This window comes from Eucyclogobius newberryi, unplaced genomic scaffold (genome assembly GCF_026437365.1).
Source record: "Eucyclogobius newberryi isolate DKJ021-1_F unplaced genomic scaffold, fEucNew1.0.hap1 SCAF_17, whole genome shotgun sequence".
Classification (NCBI taxonomy): Eukaryota; Metazoa; Chordata; class Actinopteri; order Gobiiformes; family Gobiidae; genus Eucyclogobius; species Eucyclogobius newberryi.
Window position 1 is genome coordinate 27,545,704 of NW_027315801.1, and position 12,118 is coordinate 27,557,821.

The 12,118-nt window shown below is 40.7% G+C and overlaps 1 protein-coding gene across 1 annotated transcript in view; it reads left to right on the plus strand.

Moving 5' to 3' along the window:
* Positions 1-7,196: 7,196 nt before the first annotated feature.
* The window catches only part of LOC140363282 (uncharacterized), a 30,163-nt gene continuing 25,241 nt past the window's right edge, over positions 7,197-12,118 (plus strand). The window contains exon 1 of the mRNA XM_072449760.1: positions 7,197-7,215. The gene's annotated coding sequence lies outside the window, so the exon portion shown is untranslated. The remainder of the gene's footprint in view (positions 7,216-12,118) is intronic.

Below are 12,118 nucleotides of genomic sequence, written 5' to 3' on the forward strand. Positions count from 1 at the left end.
TCCATTGATGGTTCACAGTAAATGGAAAGACCCTGCTGTTGCGTACACTATAGTGGAATATACTGCATGGGTGACATCACTGAAAGCTCCCATGGTTTATATATATATTTATATTATATGTATTGCTATAGAAGACAAGAATGAGAAGTGCAAAGAATAGGAAAGAAATGATGCTATGCAAAGCTGCTGAACCGTACATGTGTCACTGTTTTTGGGGGAAAAACCTGAGGATGAGGTAAGTAAAAAGCACTGGACACTTGGGGGGGTAGGGGAAAACAGGAATTTTAAAAGCTATTGCCCCTCAAATGTTGCACATCCTGGATTAATTCATTAAGATTAATCAAACATGCATGAATCAGTCTAAATACAGGTTGGAGTGAGTTAATGAAGAGGAAAACCATTATACGCTCTTAAATTATAAAATACAAGACACGTCGCAAACAAATATAGACAAAGACCTGTCAATGCAAATGAGTATTCTCCTGTGCTTACGACACATGCTGTGGTTGAATCCCTGCCTCATCTTTGTCATGAATGGAAGTACAGTACGGTGAAAGAGTCTAAAGGACTGATCCTTTATTGATTGTTTTAGTAAGAGAATCCTCTGGCTTTTAGTGCTGCTGCTTAATCAGAGTGGATTGTGAAAAAGAGAGTGATCGCATCAGCCAAACTTCACTCCTGAGGCTTTGAAAAGAATCAAAACATAAGCAAGACGATGGCAAACACTACATTAGTTTCTTTTCATTGTGTCACTCGTGGGATTGTTGTGTTAAATCGAGCCAAATTCATTGTCAACATCACTGTCCAGATGTTTTGGCTTGTTTTAGCTCTCATCTATTCCCCTTGATGATGAAAAGGCAATGATATGAAATATGTTGGGCCTGGCCTGGGATGCTCAGAGATATATGGACGAATAGGAATAAAATCTAGTTGACTAGATGCTATTTTTTAACATCATTTCCCAGTCTGTTTGGTGGCATCTGCCATATTCACCTTTCGTATAGTAGTATTGTAAGTTCTAATTAAATCTGTTTCTACCACTAGTACAAACGGCAACATTTGTCCGTTGCCATTCCTTTTCGGTGTCGTACAATGAACTGCTCATCTTCATGGTAACAGCCCGACATTTAAAGTACTAAATACAGCGCAGGTGTGAGATGTTCGCACACCTCTGGAGAGCTTGTATGCACCTGTCACCTTGCACACCGAGGATCACACAATTTAATCTGCCACATTTTGTAGCTGAGCCCCGGTGCAGGGAGTCAAAAGCTGTTGTGGTTTTCACAATACAGTACGTCTATTTTGGCACGAAGTCGAGTGTCTTCAGAGGAGCTATTTTAGGAGGCAGCGAAACGTGTTGCATGTGAAAGTGAAGTGACACAACTGTGGTTGGGACGCATCTGTCAGCAGCAGAAACATGTACTCGAGTAAGGGTACTGTGTATTCAAAATAACTTTACTCGAGTTGATGTTCAGTTCATGTTCATCATCTACTCGGATTTTTAGTTTGATATGAATGTGATTGGAAGGTAAAATGTAAAATATATTACTTAATAAGGAGTAAAATTGTGGTGTCTGAAAAGTATACTAAGAGAAGTACAATTATTATTATAGTCACGATCACAAGTTAACGATAATTCTCAATTACTGAGACTTTGACCAAACAACAGTGAAATCCTTCTCTCATTCTAATTGTCAAACATGTTAATGCTCTACAACTTTGTGACCAGCTTTACCAAAGTCAACTTTCTGAAATACTGAAGAAAATTTGGGCTATAAATTGAACTAAAAATACTTAATTCTGCTTCTAAAATTGTCTTGGGTATTATTAGTTGGTTCTTATTATATATTGACCTGAATAATCACGATTATCGATTAACCTAATAATCTTGACATGCTTACAACGGTATTAACTGTGTGGGACTATATTTGAGTCATTAATTATTTTATTTATGAATTCACATGAATCCACATGAAAGAAGGCCAAAGGGTCTCTGTCTTTCTGCTCATATAATTATGATGAAATTCTGCTGCACTTCCGCACATGGACTGTTATCAGCACTTTTGATGATAGTATGATCTATGACAGCTCCATCTCAGAATCTATAATATGTCTGGCCAGCAAAAGAAGCCTTCCAACTGCAAGTACAGACTTTATCTATAGGTTTGTAGACTCATATGTCATGTCATTTTCATACTGCTGTAGTTTTCATTTCATTGGATTGTCTTGTGTTACCTGTATTTTGTTTCAGTTTTTCTGCATTCTCTCTCTCCCTGTGTCCTGTTATATTCTGTATGTGTGTGCTTAAAACCTAAAAATAAATATTAAAATAACAATAAGAAAACTAAATTAATATTAAACTAATTTGACATAAACAGTCTCATATAAAAGCGATTTACATTTAGGTTGAAATATACTGAAATGACTACATTTTGCTTCAAAGATGTATTACCGTATTTTCCGGACTATAAGTCGCACCATTTTTCTTAGTTTTAGCCAGGGTGTGACTTGCACTTATATTTATATACTTATACTTATACTCTGGAGCAACATATATGTGATATTATTTGTTATTTTCACACTTGCAACCGCATTTAATACTCCAGTGCAACTTACATATGTTTTTTTCTCCTCTTTTATGAATTTTTTGGTTAGTGCGACTTATAGTCCGGAAAATACAGTATTTCTAACTCTTCCAATTACATTATGACCTGAATAATCACAATTATTACCAAACCAAATCATCTCGACAACTTTAAAGGCGTCGCGTCCACTGGCAGCAGCCGCACACATGTTGGCTTTTGTTTGCGCTTACACTTGTCCAATGAACGCCCTGCTGCGTCTGTCCCCTTCGCTCTGTCGCGTGATGGCTGTGAATGCTGTCATAGCCTCACCGCTAACCCAATTAAATACAGCGTTCTAACCCAATTAGCACAAACCCGGACTATATTAACCCTGCTCTCTCAGCTGGTCCTGAATATTTACCCAGCGAGCGCCGCACACAAGGGCAGAGGGTCACGCATGGGGCGGAATCACGCAGATCATTTACTGCCTCCGCACTGAGAAGCTCGCTATCTGAAATATTAATGCCATTTGATGTAATGTAATGTTTCCAATCCATACAGCATGGGTTTTCATAAAGGCAGACTTAAAGGTAGACTGAGCTGAGCACGGACGGCTGCAGATCAGAGGCTCTGGTTCACAGCGGGTCCAGCAGAGTCTGCGTGTTCCACAGATGTAAGCTTTATTGTCTCGCATTCGAGGCCTCGTTGCTTGAGTCATGTTTTCCACCTTATACAGACACGCTCACTGCTCAGTTCTTACTTTGAGATGTTTAGTGTTACTCTTTCAGAAACGGTGATACACGTCGGGTACGAAAGTGTCACAAAGCACTTACATAAAGCACTTATGCCACAAATAAAAAAGAAAAACACTACTCTAAAGTTTGAGAGGCATAAGAAGGCATAAATAATCTCAATTCATTATTTAAAATAATTGGAGATATAAATTGTGATGGAAAGCAAAAAAGAGTACTGTACAAGTTTATCTGTACTGTATTTAAGTAAGTTTTACAGTGGTTTTACTTCACTACATTTGAGCAGGCATCTGAACTTTCTACTCCACTCTGCATTTTTGAAAAGGACTGATAAGTAAAAGGTAGTTCTCATAGTTTGGTTTGACGGTTCCTCTTAAATATATTGAAAAGAAACGTTGAAAACTTGACTGCCTAAAAGATCAAAACAATTCTTTATCAAAATTATCACATTTAACTCCACAGTTTTAAGAAATCTGTGTGAAATACTTACTCGAAAAGTAACATTTTAAACATGAATGTCACTACTTCTACTTAAGTGGATTTCTATATGTTTATTTATTTATTTGTAGAGCACAATATGTGATACTTTTACTTGATAATTTTACTTGTTTGATCCTGTGTCTGTATTTGACTTAAGAAACAAAATGCAGTAATTAAAAACATTAACAAACAAACAGTAGTAAAATTAGTAGAAAGACGGATGGTGCAACTCTTTAAGCTCCCCAAATCCATTCATTTTAATATATTGTTACCGTAGCAACAGAAGAGCCATAATACATTGATAAATTGATGAAAGCCTACATATTAATTTCCTCTGCAGGATTATGTTTGATTTCTATTTAGTGTTTCTAAGCGCTGAAGTGTGCGGGCGTGTAGTAAGTCAGCAGCTGCAGCTCCAGAGCGGAGGTGTGTGGTAGGTGGCCTTGGACGAGGAGTGTAAGAAAGAAGTTCTGAGTCACTTATGGAGGAGTCTGTGCACCCTTCATTCAAGAGCAACACACCGCTCTCATCTCCGTTTGTGCGGACGTTATACTGTAATGACGTTCAACCTAACATTAGCAAAACTTACACAAATCTAAAGTCTCTGGGGATACAATGTTGCAAAACAAGTAGAAAATACAACATCTAAATCACAGCATATTCAAGTCTTAACCATGGCTATGGAGCTGGACTAAACCGATATCCAAACATGTAATACCAGAACAGAGTAAACAAGTTCACCTTGACTTGACGAATCAAAACTAGTCAAATTAGACATATTAATTCACTCCTAAACTGAATCTGGACTAAAACAGGTTTTCTTCCAAACAATCTAAACCAGAAAAGGGCCTCACTAGGTTATAATCAACTGGCAACGGACAATCATTTGGTCTAAACCAAGATTTCACCTGGATAACCAAAATTATACCAAATGTTATATATTATGGATGTACTGTACCAACTATTTTAAGAAAACTGTAAATGACATGATGAACTCAAATGAACTGAGCGTACCACATGGTGCAGTTTGAGAACCACTGATGAAGTAAAATATGTAGGTTACTCTATCACTATCCACCTGGTGTAATGCCTTTTCCTCCATTGTGGAGGCTGATCTGGCTTTTAAGACTGGATCAAATCGATGGTGTGTGAGGGAGACACAGGGAGGAGCAGAGCTGCCTCCCTCTGTCTGCACTGCCATGATAACACTGCTCAATGAGCGCTAACCACCTTTCAAATGGAAATGGTATATCCAGAGGAAATTAGACACAGCCATGGAGGCACTAAGTAGAGATGCTGCGATGGAGACTGTAACATGTGGAAGAGTGTGGATGCACTTAGCTTGTGTAGCGCTTACAGCATTCAGATTTATTTGTGCTCTGAGGACTCTCACACTTACAGTCAGTGAGTCACTCAGTGTTACAGACCATCATCTCAGCAGCAGAATATCCCTCTCCCTGTGAGCGGCTGCCATCTTCACAGCTGAGCTTTAGGCCTCATTTTCCACTCTTCATTAGCTCACTTATACACAGACCATCACATGCTGAGAGGGGACTAATAATCTGCTGACAATGTGAGAAAAATACACTCATCTGCAAATCATAACATCATAAACAAGATATCACACATTGGTATCAGGATTTCATTCAAAACGGCGTTGTGCACTTACGGTGTGTGAAGTGTGTTGCCAAAGGACACAATTGCTCCATTATTTCCTCAAAGTAGACCTTATTAATTCTCGATCCATGCCTACACACTGAATCTATTGCTAACTGGCCAAATTAGTTGTGTTTTTAACTGAATTTCTTTGTTTCTTGATTTGTTTTCTGGGGGGGATTTGAAAACGGATAAAACGTGTGATAAAAATGCCATTCACATCTTTGATTTGTGTGCTTGAATTCTTTCATTGCGTGTAAGATAAATGTCTGTTCCTGTGGTGATGTAGCTGATTGCATTATCCACTGGGCGTGTGTGTGTTGTGCTGAATGCTGGACATGTGTAACTGTTCCAATTGGCTCTCCGCACTCGTCCTCAGGGAAATAAGGAGGCAGCACACGCAGATAGACACGCGCCTCCTCTGACACTGACTTATACCGCTGTCCTTTATGTCCACGGCTGCACTTATTTAAAGTCAAGCTCCAATGCCATTGACGCCCCACAGTAGCAAAGAAAGAGCATGTTACGGTAAATGTATACTGTAAATGTTCTGTTGGTTTTGGGTTCAATCAAGCTGGTATACCTCCTCTTGTCATCCAAACATAGATAACAAGAGTGTTATTTTTCATTAAGAGTATAAGAGGTTTTTTTACAAGAGGTTTTTTTAAGTCATCGGTTTTTTTACTTTTTATACTTCTGTGCCTAATCTGTTTCTGTACCTAATCTGTGTTGTAACATTGGAATTTCCTATTATTTCCTATAATATCTTATTTTATCTACACATAATTGATCCTGACAGGAACAGTTTACAAAATCAGAATTCATGTCAAAAGCATTGCTCAAAGAAGTGACAATCGATTTGAATTTGATATAATCCACCACCGTACTTTCCGGACTATAAGTCACACCTTTTTTCATAGTTTTGGCCAGGTCGCGCCTTATACTTATATTTAAACTTATATACTTATGCTCTGGAGCGACTTATATGTGATATTATTTGTTATTTTCTCACTTGCAACCGCATTTCATACTCCCGTCCAATACTTCTCTATTATTATGCATTTTTTGACTGGTGCGACTTATAGTCCGGAAAATACAGTACTTTGTTCTCCGCGATGTGAATGTCTGCTGGTGTGTGGTTGCTGAATCACACGGACCACCTCCCCGAAGAGACGGCAGTTTGCTTTCTTGCTCTTGCAGGTTGCAGGCGTGACAGGAAGTGGCAGGCTGAGTATTGATAACTGTTCTAATACTGAGCGTCGGGGCGCGCGCTCACAGAAGGCGACGCAGTTTGTGAAGCGTCGTACAAATCTCCTTTGCGCAACGTTTCAGTTTTTCGCCGCTAATCCGCCGCCTTTGTAAGAAGTGGAGAGAAGTGCAAGGTGCTCAGTTGGGAGAAAGATAAGACGTTAATTCCGTCCTTGTCTCCTTGCTCCCTTTGATCCCTCCTCACATCTCGGTGATTGTCATGTTTTTGAAAGCTCCTGGTGCATTGGCTGCGCTCTCTGTGTGGCGTGTCAGCGCTTCCTCTGCTGCTGGTGGTCCGGGGCACACATGCAGCAGAAGCACATGTGGAGTACACTCTGTTAAAGACACGCCCGCCGCCGCCTTTCTTATGGAGGTGAAGTGAGTGCGCCAGCATCCGCAATGAATAATTGAGTTATCTGGCTCTGCGCAGGAATAGCAGTCTCCGACACAAGTGTGAAAACGGCACTTGCCACGAGAGACGTTGGACTGGTGGAGCCATGTGGGCCGACATGTGTGTGAGCGTTGTATCGTAGGATTAGAACTGTTGTCATCCAATATTGTTAACAGTTTTAAGAACATCTTGTACGGAAAAAAAAATGGACAACACTTTATTTGAGTTAAAACCTAGTGAAAAATCAGCACTCACTTTTTTGGTAGTTTGCATTTTTTGTGATTCCTTTAAGCACCCCCAGTCAGAAAATACATTATAAACCAGAGCATGCTCATTATCTGCTGCATGTATTTGTGTGAACTAGTTTTTATTGAGCTCATGTTCAGGCAAACTGTTATCCTGCTGAGTCAAATGCTGTAGTAAACATACACGTGTTTGTTATAGTTAAATACATTTCGAAAACACGTGTCTTTTATGGAAAGATCAGCCAGAATATTTCTAAAGTATTTCGTACCGGACAGGGTTAAAGTTCTTAATTTGTAGTGTACATATTATTCTTTGCTTTATTTTAATTTAGCTGCGCAATTTTAGTAGATCATTTCTGTTTGATTCTACTTTGGAACTGGTAATAGTAGTAGGGGATTTCTTGTTCGTGGTGTGTTTTTACTAACGGCGCAGTGCCTGATCAATAATGCATGTTGGTCAAATATTTCTATGAACTGTCCCATTTCTTCTGGTTGTTTTCTCGTGTCGACGGCTCCATTGGCGACATCGGAGCAGATAAAACCCTCCTAAGCAGTGTTGGAGCCGGAGCCTCGCCGTGTCTCTGTGCGGAGTGACCTATAATGTAAATGAACTGCTGCCACATGAGGGCTGTGCGGGGGTGACTCCTGGGATCTCTCTGAGCTGATCCGAACGGTGACGCGACACAAAGCTGAAGGGGAAAAAACCCAATCAGCAAACTGACGAATGAGGCCAAATCTGACAGAGCCCAATCTGAGAGAGGCAGCACATTACAGGAGTGCACAAGGCTGACAGTCGCTGCGGCGGAGGGCACCAGCCAGCGCCCGCAACATGACAGTCGCCTGGAGACAGATGTTCAGATGAATAACCCCCAAAGGAAGTGAAATTGGCCATATAAATTGACAGTCTTACATATCGTGAATTACATTTTCTTTTTTTTTACTTTTCATTGTTTTTTGTGTTTTGTTCTTTTCTCTTTCCCGAAAAAATATTTTAGTTTTGCTCTACATGATGATGATGATGATGTCAGCGTCGCATTTTTTTCAGAATAAAAAGCCCTGATTGTGCTGAAAGTGCAAACAAATGGATAACAAAATGCCTTGCTTCTGGACGCTTTGTTTGTCTGCTTTATGGACAAGAATCTGTTTCATTTATAACGTTTTAATGCAAAGTACTGTGTGTTAGGGCTGTGGTCGACTAAAGAAATTCTTGGTCCACTAAAGACATGCTCTGGACGTCAATTCATTGACTAAAAGGGGATGCGGATTGGCACTGGCAAACGCTCTCAAAATGAGAAAAACAACTATATATTGGCAAATAAACAGACATAGACAATAGACAGCATGTTCATAAGTACAAATACAGATAATGTCCAGTCACTCTCAAAACTTCTGCAAAACTCATTCTGTGCCATCTTTTTTTTGCTCTTGTGAATATAAATCCTGGCTCCACACCTGTTCACAAACATTCTCACCAGGAGCCAATCCTGATTGATATAATGTCAGCACTCTGCGCTAAGTCCAAATCCTACATTTTGTGCTTCTGTTGCTTCTTGGGGGTTGCTGCCGGCAGCTGTTGGCTCTAAAAGCTCCCGAGTTGTTCTGGGGAGACGGTGACAGATTAAACAGAAATCCTGCTGATCCAGCCCCATAACCCCCCCATCCCCCCCTACCATGTAGGGTAACATACTAGTACAAGTACTGTAAGGTTATGAATGTCCACCCACTTGTGGAGGAGGGGGGGCATTCAGGTTTGATATTGATTAAAGAATTGTTCAAGAATTCAAACATGACACACTGCCTAAGTGTGGGTAAGTTTGAATCGTATTTTTAAGAGAAGAATGGGGCACCAGCCGGATAATTGGCAATTTAACAACTATAATCAGATATCTAGATTAATTAATTAATTAGAAATTAATTTGCTCGTAGATCTAAAGGTTTGAGAACGTAACCGTGACATTGACCCCTTTTCTGGAAATGAAGGAACACTTAACCAAATGTGGGTTATGAAGATTTAATGACCAAAGAATTAAACAGATAAATATGAATCAGGAATATGCAAATGAGTCGATAACAGATGGAAACACTAGACATGATGGTTGCAGCCTGCTTAGGGTCCAAGGGCCTGCTTGGGGTCCAAGGGCCTGCGTGGGGTCCAAGGGCCTGCGTGGGGTTCAAGGGCCTGCTCTGGAGCTCGGCTCTGACGTTGTCTGGCCAAAGAAGGACTGGATCGGTTCTGCGATCTGCGTTCTCCTTGGCTCTGAGGCGTTCCCGAATGAAAAGGCCGTCGTGCTGCTCCACCGATGTGGCTGGTCTAAAAGGCTGTGGACTTGAAAAAAGTTGCAAAAGGTCCTTGCTTGATTTTGCGTGATGCAGCATCAATCACGTTTTTAAAAACGGGCACAGGTTTCTTAGTTCCGGGAGGGAACATTAGCTTCTCTTGGAAAAGTCTTTGTCCCGTAGCGTAGCATCGCTCACGCTAACTAGGCCCGAGGCCTGCTCCCAAGGCCTCATGGACCTTGCTGGTGGGACCCTGGATGGAGGGTCGAGCTTCGAAAGAAACTCGGATGGAACTCGCTCTGGAGCTCGGATGGTACTGGTCTGTAACTCTCTGCTCTTTCCTTTTGTCTTACCCCGCGGGGGTTTTGGCGCCGTGGCTTCAGCCAATCAGCATGCACGCTGGGGTCAGAGCTGATAAGGAGACAAGATCTGGCTTTAGGCCACAAGAGTTACACAAAAGGTAAAATTGTCCACAAAACAAGTTATGAAACAGTTAAAATGACATGTTAAACACGATATCACAATATGTACATGTAAAGTCATCTGGTGGACACATTTTTGCAATCTGATGATTGTCTATTAAAACCACTAAAACCGCATAGTCTTTCAGCGTTTTAGCGTTTGTCTTGGAGAGATCGTTACTCTCTGTAATCCAAAAGGAGTCATTTGATGAAAAGTTATTTTCAAAGTTCAGAGCGTCTCTGTTGTCCCTATTACATCCTCTTTCTTCTGAGGGGTGTAAAACTCCACACGGGCAGTAGATAACACCTAGCCCGCATTCCTGTCACCATGGCAACAGGGGGAGGACATCTGCATATCCTACACCTACATCCACACAGACACTGATGTAGAGGTGTTGCTCCGAGAGACCACTTTATCAGCCATGTACAAGATGTGTGTTATCATCTGCACGCGACATGCTGCAGCAGGTAACTAGCCCTGAAAAGTGCAGAGAGACGGAGGCTGGAGGTGTGGGGTTAAAACTAGGCCAGGTGGTCTCTGGATGGACAGGCTAAACCAGCTGCCAGTGCCAATCTGATCAGCGTGTATATACTGGGATGAGCCGGACCCTGTCAAACCATTAGGAAACACTGTGAAGTGATGTCAGGGGCGGGCACGGTTGAGCAGAGAAGCTGCCTGCCACTTTTCATTGTCATGTACTCTTTTCTCTCTGTGAGCCTTTGACAGTGCGCTTACACCAGCAGTAAATAGTCCACTGCAGAGGCTTTGCCCATTTTAGTCCTGCTCTTAGTCTTTGATCGATGCTTGAAATGAAAAGCCGTGCACTGGCAAGAACCTGACATGCATTATTTATCATCGAAATTATGATTTTATTTGCTACTTCTGTTTATTTTTTTATTTTTTTTATTTGGGCTCACCACAAATGGTTTCTCTAATTTGGAGCATGTGAGTTATATACATTGGCTGCAACTAACGATTATTTTTGTAGTCGACAAAATTCGAAAGAGAAATGAAATAAAGGCAAACAAAAGACATCCAATGAAGCGACTATTGAACAACATAAATGTCTTACCCAAATCCAATCCAAAGTTAATCAAATCTGTCCATTTTACAATAAAGCCAGAAAGTAATCCTCCACTTTTTAAAATTTGGAATAATAATGCCACAAAAGTCTAGTCTAGTTCAGATCACAATTACCATTATCAAATTACAAAGATTTTTTTTTCTAGTCGCAATTAGTCAATTTTGTGCTTCTATTTCTGACCAAATACATCATTTATTCCATTTTAGGACAGGCTCTGGCTTTATGACCATTCGTGATTGTGTCAATACAAGATTTAAACATGAGAAAAGATTTGATTGAATGTAGATGTTTTATTTTGATGAGTCTTGTCTTCTTTGATTATGTCACACATTTTATCTTCCTGCAGCCAATACATTCCCACATCTGAGTGACTCCTTTGTTCCGACTCTTTCCTCTGTCTTCAGCTTCTTCTGACGTTCTTGCGGCGGCGGGCTCCTCTCCTGTCTGCCTCTCTAGATTCCCCCTCTTTGGTGCTAGCAGGGGGATTGGGAGAGTTTCTCTAAATTGGCACGCGGATTAATAATGCATCTAAAGCGAAGGCAGTGAGCTAGTTTGGCCATATCTGTTTGCCAAACTTAGCTCCTTTTATGCTCTGCTTTAGAAAAGTACTTTTGGCATTAGATCTGTTTGTGTGTGACCTGCCTTGTTAACTTTTTACAAACATTGAATGGTCACCCCGAATGTTACCAAATCAGTTGCTCTAAAATTTAGGGACTTTTGAAGTTTCAAAGCCTGACTTCTCGCTGCTTTCACGTATGCATAATACATGTACGCAATTTAGATTTCATTTGATACTGTGCAAGGGTTTGTTTGGCGCTATTTGGATATTTCAGCCTGCTATTCCCAAATTGCTGTGTTAAAAAGCAAACTGCACTCGTGAGCATAAGCCCAACTCCAGCACCATCATTAAAGTAATGACCAGGAAGTTAGCATCGAAGTCGAGCATAAACATGAGCTAG